We start from the raw sequence: 11,714 nt of genomic DNA, 5'->3' as shown, positions 1-11,714 counted from the left end.
AGTGGTTAAGTGCACTGGCTGCTCTTGCAGAGGACCTCGGTTTGGTTCTGCGCATCTGTCAGGTGGTTCCCAGTGCCTGTAACTCTTCTGGCCTACACACACACATACACATGAACAAACAAAAAATCTTTAAAAAGTAAAGAAAGAAATCTTAGATAAACTGGACATGCCTTTTCTGTTTTCACGGGAATAATAACCCCAGTTTCAAAAAATCATATTTTTAATAATTTTATTATTTAAATTTTAAAAAATCTTTTTTAAAAAACGCAATGAATTGCTAGACTAGATTTCAAATAGCTTTTCTTCTTCATAACACACAGATGCTGTGGCCACTCGTCACTGCCTACAGTTCAATATTTGCATTTTTGCAGACACAAAATGGGCCTCAGATCTGCTCAAAACCAATGTGTTTCAATTGCAAGGTTTATCCCAAGAGAAAAATTAGAATACATTTCGCATGATAACAATCATTGATTTGCATTCCACAGCCTAAGCTGACTTCTACACTAATGTGGAAGAATTACAGGAAACCACCTCTGGAACACGCCCATCACTAAGTTTCCCAAGAGACAAATGCTTAACGGGGCACAACAGGAGCTGGACTCATATTCTTCGGTGCTGAGCACTCTTTGTCAAACACATTCTGTCAGAGTATTTATCTCCACACAGGACGTTGGATCTTAATTTTAGGTGTTCATTAAATTTCATAAAGCAGGTACATTTGTATGCTGAAATTTCACTGATACTCACCATCTGCTTGCAGACAGACAGACCTGCTTGCAGACAGACAGACCTGCTTGGACACAAACCCACTTGCAGACAGACAGACCTGCTTGCAGACAGACCTGCTTGCAGACAGACAGACCTGCTTGCAGACAGAATTGCTGTGCTCCTTCTTTGGCATTTTAAAAAGTTCTTTGATTTCAGTGCAGCTCGCACAGTCAAATCCTGTTCTTCTGAAGGTGGACCGGAAAGGAAACCATCACTCCTTAGAGAAACTGTCTTACTTCCTGCTGCTGTATGTGCTACCACCTGACTCACCTTCAAATCCAAAGAATTCGAGAACAGGAAACGACCTTGTGGATTACTGAGCCACCAACCTACTTACTTTAAGAAGTAATTAAAGCCCAGAGCTGCCTCTTCTGTAGATACCAATGCTTGAGAGATCGGCAGAGCCCTTTCTTCGTTAAGCCTGAGGGTTCCTGGAGGCTGATCCTCTTGGGCCCTGCTTAGCATGCCCCATGCTGTTTCCTAGCACAGACTCCTTCCAGGCTGAGGTGCAGGCTCTCTCTTTCCATCAGCTGCTCTGTAGATGCTTTCACAGCTTGGATTGTTAAAGCAGGTTGCTGGCTGGGTGTAGTAGCTCAGGCCTGTAATCCCACGATTTGGGAGGTGAAGATAGGAGGGCCAGAAAAGTTCAAATGTTATAGAGAGTTTGAGGCCAGCCTGGGCTATAGAAAACAAGAAATGCAAGCAAGCAAACAAAAAACTATGTCCCAACAAATCTAAACAAAAGAGCTGTGAGATGTCTTAGGGTTACCCTTGCAGAGAGGACTGGGGTTCAGCCCCCTTTAAGATGATTTTTCTCTAGTATTTTGGAAAACAGACTAATGTAATGGTTATCATAGATTATGTAGAGTATTCTGTATTTGGACTCTAATACATAGTTCTAAATACCACCCTGTACACCGCCTTTCTGTGTTATCTTTGGACAAACAAACTGGCAACTCCAAGCCTCTGGTCTGTGAAATAAATAAAGTATGGTACCACTCCAGTGGGTCGTAAAGATAGTTTAATGAAATCCAGTTCTGTAGCCACCACTGAGCATATGTTAGCTCCTGTTTGTCCTTCTGATTTCAAGTACCCAAGGAGAAGCTTGATTTTCATCTAAGGAAAACACACAAAACACAAACATCATGTAGGCACAAACAACCTTAAAATAGCCACTCTATAATTAACTCGGTCCTCAGAAGCAAAAACAATTTCATGATGACAGAAGGGAAAAGAAGACTTCAGTATCAGCTCAACGGGTAGCTGAACAAAGCCTGTTGACCTCCTTATGATATCCAGCTGCACTGTTGGATTTTTACAGCCCCACAGAATCCAGATGCATGGGTCACCTAGGCCATAATCTTCTCAACAATCTAATCAACCATTCCCCATGGGACAGTGAGCTGCACAATCAGAAGAGGATGTGACAGTCACCAGGCAGGAAGATTATTTTTTTCAAGTCCAAGTTTCTTGCAGTGGTTCTTTCCTAAATTTATTGTGCTTTATATATAAAATATAAAATCATGATAATCTATAGCGTGACATCTTGACCAACTTCAAGAAGGGGCTTGTTTTAAATCAGGGATCAAGGTAGGGAAGCCGAGGCAGCAGGAAGGAACTAGTCACATCGTATCAGAAGAACAGAGCAATTGGTGGTTGCCACTGTTCAGTTCCCTTTCTCCACTTGTACAGTCCAGAATCCTAGCTAGGGAATGGTGCCACCCACAGTGGGAAGGTCTTCCTTCAACACAATCAGGGTAATGCCCCATGGACACACCCCCAAAGCCCATCTATTGGGTGATACCAGACTCTGTCAAGCTGACAACTAACATTAACCATCACGCAACCTTTGTCAGATGTACAGTTTGTCAATATGCCTTGTGCTGCTGGATCGAGTTTGATGCTGTTTTGTAGAGGATTTTTGTATCTATTTCATCAAGGACGTTGGTCTATAGTTTTCTCCTGTTGTGTTCTCATCTGGCTTTGATAGCAAGATAGGTTGAGATGAGCTGATACTTGTTCTTCTGGAAATGTTTAATGGAACCCCACAGGAATGTGGTACAAGCTCTTCTCAAATGCATGGTATTTAAGTATCAGACTCAAAAGTCATGGCTTGCTGCTGTTCCATCCAAGGTGTCTGTCTCTTCATGACTCAGTGCTAATAGCATCTGTGTTCAAGTATCTGTCAATACCTTTAGGTAACTGCATTTTTGGAATCATCCCTAACAATCCCTAATGGCCATTGAATCTGTATGCTATCAGTTATAATGTGCTTCTCTCTCATTTTCTTAGCTAGTCTAGCAAAGAACTTATTCTGTTTGTCTATCAAAGAATCAGATTTTTGTCATTAATCATTTGAATTTTTGTCTCTGTTTTTGTTGTTGCTGCTGTTGTTTTAATTTCTGCTCTAGTGTTTTTTAAACCTTTCCTTCTATCAATTAAGGATTTCAATTGTTCCTTGTGTTTCTAGTTCCTTGAGATGAAAGGAACTAAGCTGCTTATTTGAGACCCTTCAATTCTTTTGATTTGAACACTGAGGCCTTTAATGTTTCTTGTCTTTGCTATGCTTCATTTCCATTTAAAAACAAATTATTGAGACATTTTTGTGGCCCATCTTATGGCTTGTCTTGGACAAGCTGAGTGTTGATGACAGGTGTATTTAGCAGCATCTGGCCCATGGCCCTGTCTGCCTTCCAGAGTGGGACTCAAGAACATCCAGGCCCACGGCTCCGTCACCACCACCACCTAAGAAATCCTGTGGACATCAAAGACATTCAGCAAAAACCAGGGCTAAACGCCAGGGCAATGTGGCACCACCAGAGCCTAGCTATTCTACCACAGCCAAAGCACAGTAAGATGCTCTTACATCCAATCTTATGAAGACGATACAGGCCTTCAAGGGGGAAATGAATAAATCCTTAAAGAAATACAGGACCATACAATCAAACAGGTGAAGGAAACATAAAGTATTCAAACCTGAAAATAGAAATAGGAGCAATAAAGAAAGCACAAGCTGGAGATTGCCTAGGGACGAGAACAGGAAATACAGATGCAAGCATCACCAACAGAATACAAGAGATGGAAGAAGGTGTAGAAGATACAATTAAAGAGATCAATAAATCAAAAATGTTCCCGACACAAACCATCCAAAATATCTAGGACATTATGAAAAGACAAAATCTAAGAATAATAGGAATAGAAGAAGATTTCCAGCTACAAGGCCCAGAAAATATTTTCAACAAAATCAGAAGAAAATTTCCCCAACCTAAAGAAAGATATGCCTATAAACACACACAAGAAGCTTTAAAAACACCAAATAGATTACAGCAGAAAAGAAAATTCTCCTGCCACAAAATAATTAAAACATAAAGAATCAGAATTACACTGACTTCTCAACAGAGACTCTAAAACCCAAAAGCACCTGGGCAGAGAGTATAGATGTCAGCACAGACTACTATTCCCAGCAAAGATTTCAATCACCATAGATGGAGAAAGCAAGATATTCCATGACAAAATCAAATTTAAACAGTATCCATCAATAAATCCAGCCATACAGGAGATACTAGAAGGATAATTCCAACCCAAGGAAGCTAACTACACCCAAGAAAACAGAGGAAATGAATAACCCCATACAGCAAACCAAAGGAAGGAACACACACACACACACACACACACACACACACACACGCACACCACCACCACCACCACCATTGAAATAACAGGAATTAACAATCATTGGTCATTAATACAACATCAATGAACTCAATTCCCCAGTAAAAAAATCACAGACTGACAGAATGGATACATAAACAGGTTCCATCATTTTGCTGTGTACTAGAAACACATCTCAGCAATAAAGATAGACACTACCTCAGAGTAAAGGGCTGGAAAAAGTTTTCCAAGTAAATGGTCCCAAGAAGCAAGCTGGAGTCATTTTAATATCAACCAAAAGTCATCAAAAGAGATGGGAAAGGACATTGCATGCTCATCAAAGAAAAATCCACTACAATGACATCTCAACCACTTTCTTGGAAAGCTGGGAGAGAACCAGAGGGTTCGAGGATACCATATGAAGGCCTATAGAGTCAACTAACTTGGGCTCATGGAGCTTCATAGATACTGAACCACCAACCAAAAAGCATGCATGGGCTGGACCTAAGCTCCCTAAACATGTATAGCAGATGTGCAGCTTGGTCTTCATGTGGGTCCCCTAACAAGTGGAGTGGTGGTTGTTCTAGTCTCTGTTCCCTCCCATTAGATCCCCCTTCTCCTAGCTGGACTGCCTGGTTGGGCGGTTGTGGGAGAGTGCTTAGTCCTGCTGGGACTAGATGTCTCAGGGTTGGATGGTATCCTTTGGGGGGTGGGGTGTTTCCATGTCTCTGAGGAGAAGGGGAGGGGGTACTGAGTGGAGAGGAGAGATCAGGGCTGTGATCTGGAAGTAACATGAATAAATAAATAGAAAAAATTGTGTTACCTTTCTGTATAGAAGTTCAAAGTAATCTAACAAAATCTGCACCAGAAATGCATTTGCATTTACTAAGCAGCACTTTCTAAATGTATTCAGCAAGTCATCATTTGTGTGTACATGTGTACATGTGATAGGCATGCATGTGCAAGTATGTGTACAGGTCTGCACACATACATGCACACATTCATACAAGCGTATGGAAACCAAAGACCAATATTTGCTGTCTGCCACAGTAACTCTCAACCTACTTTCCGAGGCATCTTCTCTCATTGAACCTGGAACTTTGCTTGCTGGTTGGAGAGTCCTTGGGATCCCCTGGAGAGTCTCTGTCCCCCAGTGGGATTATGGGGATGAAATGGCACATCCAGATTTTTATGGGAGTGCTGGGCATCCAAACTCGGGCCCATCTGCAGTTGTAGCAAGCACATTACTCACCTCTACCCATAGTACTAAGCACTGAGCCATCCTCTTAGCACAGATACAAAAATTCTGGATATCTGCTGTAGGATTGTAAAGTTAGCTAGGAGCCCTGCACTCCTCATACCCAAATGTTGGGGGGTGGGGTGAAAGTAAATTGACACATTAGTTACTTTTCCATCTCTGATAAACACCACAGCCAACAGCAACTTACAAACGGAGGTTTTTACATGGTTATGGCTTCGAAGGGAGGGTTCATAATGTGAGGGAGGCATAGCAGCAAGTGGTGGGAGTGGAGAAATGGCTGGTCAGAGAAACACCGAGAAACAGGGAACAAATTTGAAAGTGGGGTGTGTTTGATTGGGGCCTTGTTTGCCTCTGCACAAGCTGGGAAGACTCCATCTGCCATCCTTCTCCAATCTTACCCAGGCTGAAAAACTCCAAGCCGTTCTAACATGGACAGCCTACCCAAGCGCCCGCCCAGGTGCCCAGGTTCTGACCACACTTGGGCACAGTCCCGGATCCTGGCTGACGTGATTGCCCTCGCCCGAGGTCTATAAAACCTTTGCCTGTGCATTCTTGACTTCTCCAGCCTGTTCTTTGGGACTGCCTGGAGTTGTGCCAATTAAACTTGCATTTGTTTACTTTTAATCTGGTCCGATCTGGCCTATATTGTGTCAGTGGAAAACCTATTAGGGTGATGTTATAAACACTTAAGGTCTATCCCCAGTGATGTACTTCAGCCAGCAAGGCTGCACCTCCTAAAAGCTGCATAAACCCCCTTAACTGCACCACCAATGGGGGCCCAACTGTTTAGATGCATGAATGTAGGAAGGAGATTTCCCATTCAAACCACCATACTCAGTAGCAGAGATCCACTGGGTAATTCAGTGCTGGGCACATTTGTTGGTGGCCCCTCACTTCACCCCAAGGACTCTTTGCTCTCCCAGTGCAGTTGCTTTTCAGCGTCAGGCTAGGCTAAGTGCCTAAGCAGGCTTCCCCTACTTGTACTGCTGTGCAAAGGTACAAAGCTGAGGTGCCGGGACACCCACACTGCTTCTTTTCTTCCTCCCAGGGAAGGAGGGCTCTAGTCTGCTGGGCAAAATCTGAAGAGAGCTGTTACACACATATTTGTCCAATTTCCTGTGCTCTGGGTCAAGGGAGCAAGTCTGCCCTCAATACCGAGTTACATCTGGAAATATAATGCCAGAACTGTTTTAATCACTACTACACTTTAGGCAAAACAGCTTTCCAATTAAAGTAAGAGTCGCATGAATCCATTGAAGACTTAGCCTTCTTCTTCAAAGGCCATGGTAGTCCCTTTTAATCACCGAGCAGAAGCCCTAAGGTGATGAGGTTGGTAGGGCTTCTATTAAGAAGAAAGGAGTTTCCGGACCCTTTCCACTGAGCAACCGTCACTGCCAAGTCGCCCTTTCTCACCTGCATCCCTGGTTCTGAATACCCCACTTCCTTCTAAAAGTCTCTTGATAGAATGTTCCGCCTAATTATCCATCTGTTCAGAGTCCAAGTGCCCCACTGGGGGACTGTATGGGTGGCTGCACCCCAGGGATGTCTTGGAGACCTGCTCAGGGTTATTGCCTTTTCTTTTTCTTTTAAAGAACACCTGTTCTTTTAGGAAAATATTGCTGGAGATAACAGTTCTGCCTTTACTGTTTAATGCAAAAGAGAATGTCTAACCCACAGAGGAACGGGAGCCTCTTTTCCCATCATTTAGAGGTAACACTTTAATTAGGTTTGGACTTAAATTTATCTCCAGAAAGACAGCTAATATTATCGGAGAGTTTTTAATAACAATTAACCAAAACACACTTCTCTCCTTCCAGCCAGCACAAGAGCAATGGAAGGGACTATTCAAAACACTGTTTACCTAATTGGCCTCTGGAGAATGATAAATTACACCTGGCAAGTATTTATAGGTTTTTAATTTGGGTTTGTTTTTACTCTTTTAAGAAATTCACCAAGGGATATATATGCATAGAAGCCTAGGTTCATTAACTCAAGAAGTGTTTACTCTTGTGTTGTGTCATTCCCAGCGCTGGATTGTCCCTGGGGATAAAGTGAGTGTGGTCCAGTGGCCAAGGAGCACACAATCTCCGGAGGGAACAAGGTAAGTAACTGGGTTACAACATGTGATTATGACAATATGTGTAAAAGTACAGTGTGGGTGCTTTCATCTAAAAGAGACAGGCTTAGATAGCTGCCGGAACACAGAAGCCTGAAGATTAATTCTTCAGGTCATGGAAAAGATTTCTGGAGATGGCACCATTCCCTCAGTAGACGAAGGACAGCACACCTGAGCCAGTTATGCACTGGAGAGACGCAAGGGGTACAGAGAGGGAGCACTAAGTTAAACACTGTTCTGTGGGGTCATGAGGGACTGTGGGTGTAAAGCTAGGACAGGAGACCCTTTGTATGCTCAGACCATGGCCAAGAGGCGGGGCCAAAGCAAGCGAGCAGGCCTGACAGACACAGGAGGGAGGAGTCAGGCTGTTTGACAGGTGACTAGAGGGAAGGATGGAGAAGTTAGCTGTGAAGGGAAGTGACACCCACCCACCCACCCACCCAAAGATGGACTTCACTCCCCGAACTTGCCTTCGAGTGTGCCCCTGAGCAGTGAGAGTTTATGTGGCTTTGAATGGAGCAGCATGGCGTGAAGACCACTGCTGTGCTGACTCCCACATTCCCTCGACATGATGAAGTGATAGGAAGCCAGAAGGCACAAAAACTAGACTGGTCCTCCTCAAGTAGAGGTGAGACCTTGCAATTTTCCATAAAAAAATTTTTTTGACTTGGACAAATGCAAATATTTTATGATTTATTCTAAATTTTTCATTTCTCTGTAAAGCACAGCAAATCCTATCTGGAGGTTAGCTCCTATCTGCACGCATAAACATGGATGTATGGGTTTGTGTGTATGCTTCCAAATATTTGTTTTGGTGGGAAAGATTACAAACATATATAGAAGGAGAGAAAACAAAGAACTCCCACGTGGCTATTACTGGTTTTCACAATTATCAACATGTAGCCAATATTGAGCCTTCCATGCCTCGATCCCTTTCTCCCCCCTTGTTATGAGGCAAATCTAAGAAATGACATCATTCTATTTGTATATATTCTAGTATGCTTCTGAAGGACTCTTCTTCCCCCTTTCCTCTCAGAGCCAAGGCTGGCCTCAAACTCACTGTGCGGGTGCCGATGATCATGAGCTTCTGATCCCTCTGCTTCTGCCTTCACAGGGCTGGAATTACAGGTGTGCAGCACATGCCTGATTTACGGAGGACCAGGGAGGGAGAGAGCCTAGGGATCATGAATACGAGACAGAGCATCCTACCAACTGAGCTAATCTCCAGTCCAAGAACTCATGTTAACAGAATGAAACTACCATTTAAACATAAAAATAGCATTGTTGTCCTTCAAGTATTATAGCCAAATATTATAGCTCTCCTTCACTGTTTTAAATGTCCATGGTTGCTTCGTTTTTTTTAAGACCAGATCTCACTGTGTATCCCTGATTGGGCTGGAATTCACCATGTAGACAAGTCTTGAACTCACAGGGATCCAATTGCCTCTGCTTCCCAGGCTGGGGTTGCAGGTGTGCTCCACGGTTATTTCCTTCACACAGAGGACAAACAACAGCCATTGAGCTTTTGCTGCTGGGATTCCACAAGTTGATCTTGGCCATTCTTACCATCAGCGTCCCCAGGTGTTCCCCCTGGGAAGCCCCCAGATCTGACCAGGGCCTGTAGCTGAAGCCTCAGGGACCAGTGGGCTCACAGGAATTTTTTCTCTCCTTCCTTGGGAACGTTTATCTTCTGCCTTGATTTCCTGAAGGAAGCCCTGACAAGTTGACCCCATTTTTAATGACTGCCTGTGGCTAGAAACCATTTGACATTTGACCTTAGATAGTATGTTTATGCCCCTGTTGTGCCTGCATGGGTTGCTATGGCCAACACAAAACAGAAAAAGTGACGGAGTATGACACACACAGGTGGCCAGGAAGCTTCTACCTTTTTTTCTGGACAATTCAACCATTACATGAAACTCAAACTACATGAAGGGACCTCATGTAGGAATTCCAATTGACAGTCCCTGCAGAACCCAGTCCTAATGCTACCCCATTAGCTTCTGTGCCTGTGTGTAAAGACGCATACAGGTGATTCTGTCTTTTGTTATTGGGTTTGCTCCAGGTGCCTCAGAGTTGTTGTGAAGTAAATAAAAGCCATCTTCGCTTAGGCTGTATTAAAAGAGTTCAAGGCCTAAACACGGGCCTAGGAAACCACAGGCACAAAAGGTGGTGTGTCTTGTGCCGTCATATTTGCTGCAGCTTGATGCTGCATTAATAACCTCTCTTGTTCTTGCCTTGCCTGCTGTGCTTACAGGATTAAATCCCTCCACACTTCTGACTCAACCCAACCCACCGAGTGACTATAACTTAGCTGAGAACTCAGATAAGTAAGTGAACGTAGATCTTACCATCTCTCTGTGAAATGTAATGCCATTCCCATCTCTTCCGTGTTGCCTCACTCTGGCCTTCGGCCATGTCTGTCACTCATTGCAGAGTGTCTTGATTTAATTATTCTGGCGAGCAAGCCTCCAGATGACTATCTTGATGGATTTCAAATAGTGTAAGTCTTTATCAGTCTTTCATCCAGCTCACCCCTCCCTCTTTCCTGGGTCCTGCGCACCATAGCAGCTGCCCCCTGAAGCTCCCCTCTGCAGGCTTCAGATCTCAGCTCTTCTACCTCTGAGTCAGAGGCCAAGCCATCCACTTTCTTATCAAGTACTGTTGGTGTCTCCTACCTGACACCATACCTGGGAAAGTGGCCAGAGGGCCTGTCTTTGTTCTGTGTGGATTTTCATGACGAACCCCTGCTCCCTGTTGGCCTCTCGTTTCAGCCCTACTTAGGCAATTTTTGGGAGTCTTGCTGTAGGTTTTGGAATGCTCTTCTCAGCTTCAGCCCTGAGCTTCATTCCCACCCTTCAAGGTTCTTGATGCTGACGTGCTGAGTCTTGCAAGGTTTCTGTGGAGGTTAACTCATGCTAATCCCCAGTTGTAAAACTCTTTGTGCCTGCTAAGGACAGCTAACATAGATCACACACTGGCGAGTATCCAATCTGCACTGTGCTGTCAATAACAGTACCCAAGTAGGGGCGTTTGAGAGAGCCAGTTATGTCTTTTACAAATTCAGAAAGACTTCCTTTTCACTACCGGCCTGTAACTAGCTGCTGAATAGTTCATATAAAGCCCTGGGTTCAATGCCAGGCAGTGAAAAGGGGTCCATGCTGTAAAGTGAAAATGGGAGGAGAAACACATATAAAGAAGGTTAAGATCAACACTCAAAAGCCATTAGTAAGTTTCCGGTGGATGAACGAAAAGAACTCCAGCTCTGGGTGTGTCCCTGGAAGCCAGGGACAGGAATGCTCGGCGCAGAGAGCACGTGATACTTACAGGTACTTACTAAATACAAAACAACAACAACAACACCAAAACAACAACAACAACAACAACACCAAAACAACAACAACAACAACAAGTTCTGCATGCCCCCTTAGGTACTGAGTTACTTCATTGTTGCAATACTTTGAGGCCTGTCACATCTGCAGCTCAGCCCTGAAGGAACCGTAGGTGGTCACGCTGGGCAGGATGGCCAGTTTTACAGCTCGCTAATGGTAGGGAAGTTCTGTGTGATGCTCCCACGACTTAAGTTGGCAATTGTAGCTACTTTGGTATGGTGAGGTTGACACTTTATTTTTCTTCAAGGTTTTGTTTGTTCTTTAGTGTTCTGTCTGTCTGTCTGAGTATGTATATGCGCAGTATATGCACATATATGCATCCATGTGGAGGCCTGCAAAGACCTGAAGAGGGCATCAGATTTCCTGGAGCTGTAGGGCAGGGGACTGAGCTGCCCAGAGTGCATTCCCTGGGCCAAACTCTGTCTTCTGGAGGAGCTGCAAAGACACTGAGCATGTCACCAGCACTAATTTAAAATTTAATGTTGTTTTGTATGTAAATTTTAAACATTACAGTTCACTTTAG

Source organism: Rattus norvegicus, chromosome 8 (assembly GCF_021556685.1).
Source record: "Rattus norvegicus strain SHRSP/BbbUtx chromosome 8, alternate assembly SHRSP_T2T, whole genome shotgun sequence".
Lineage (NCBI taxonomy): Eukaryota > Metazoa > Chordata > Mammalia > Rodentia > Muridae > Rattus > Rattus norvegicus.
The sequence above is the reverse complement of the archived record's forward strand: the minus strand, read 5'-3'. Positions refer to the sequence as shown.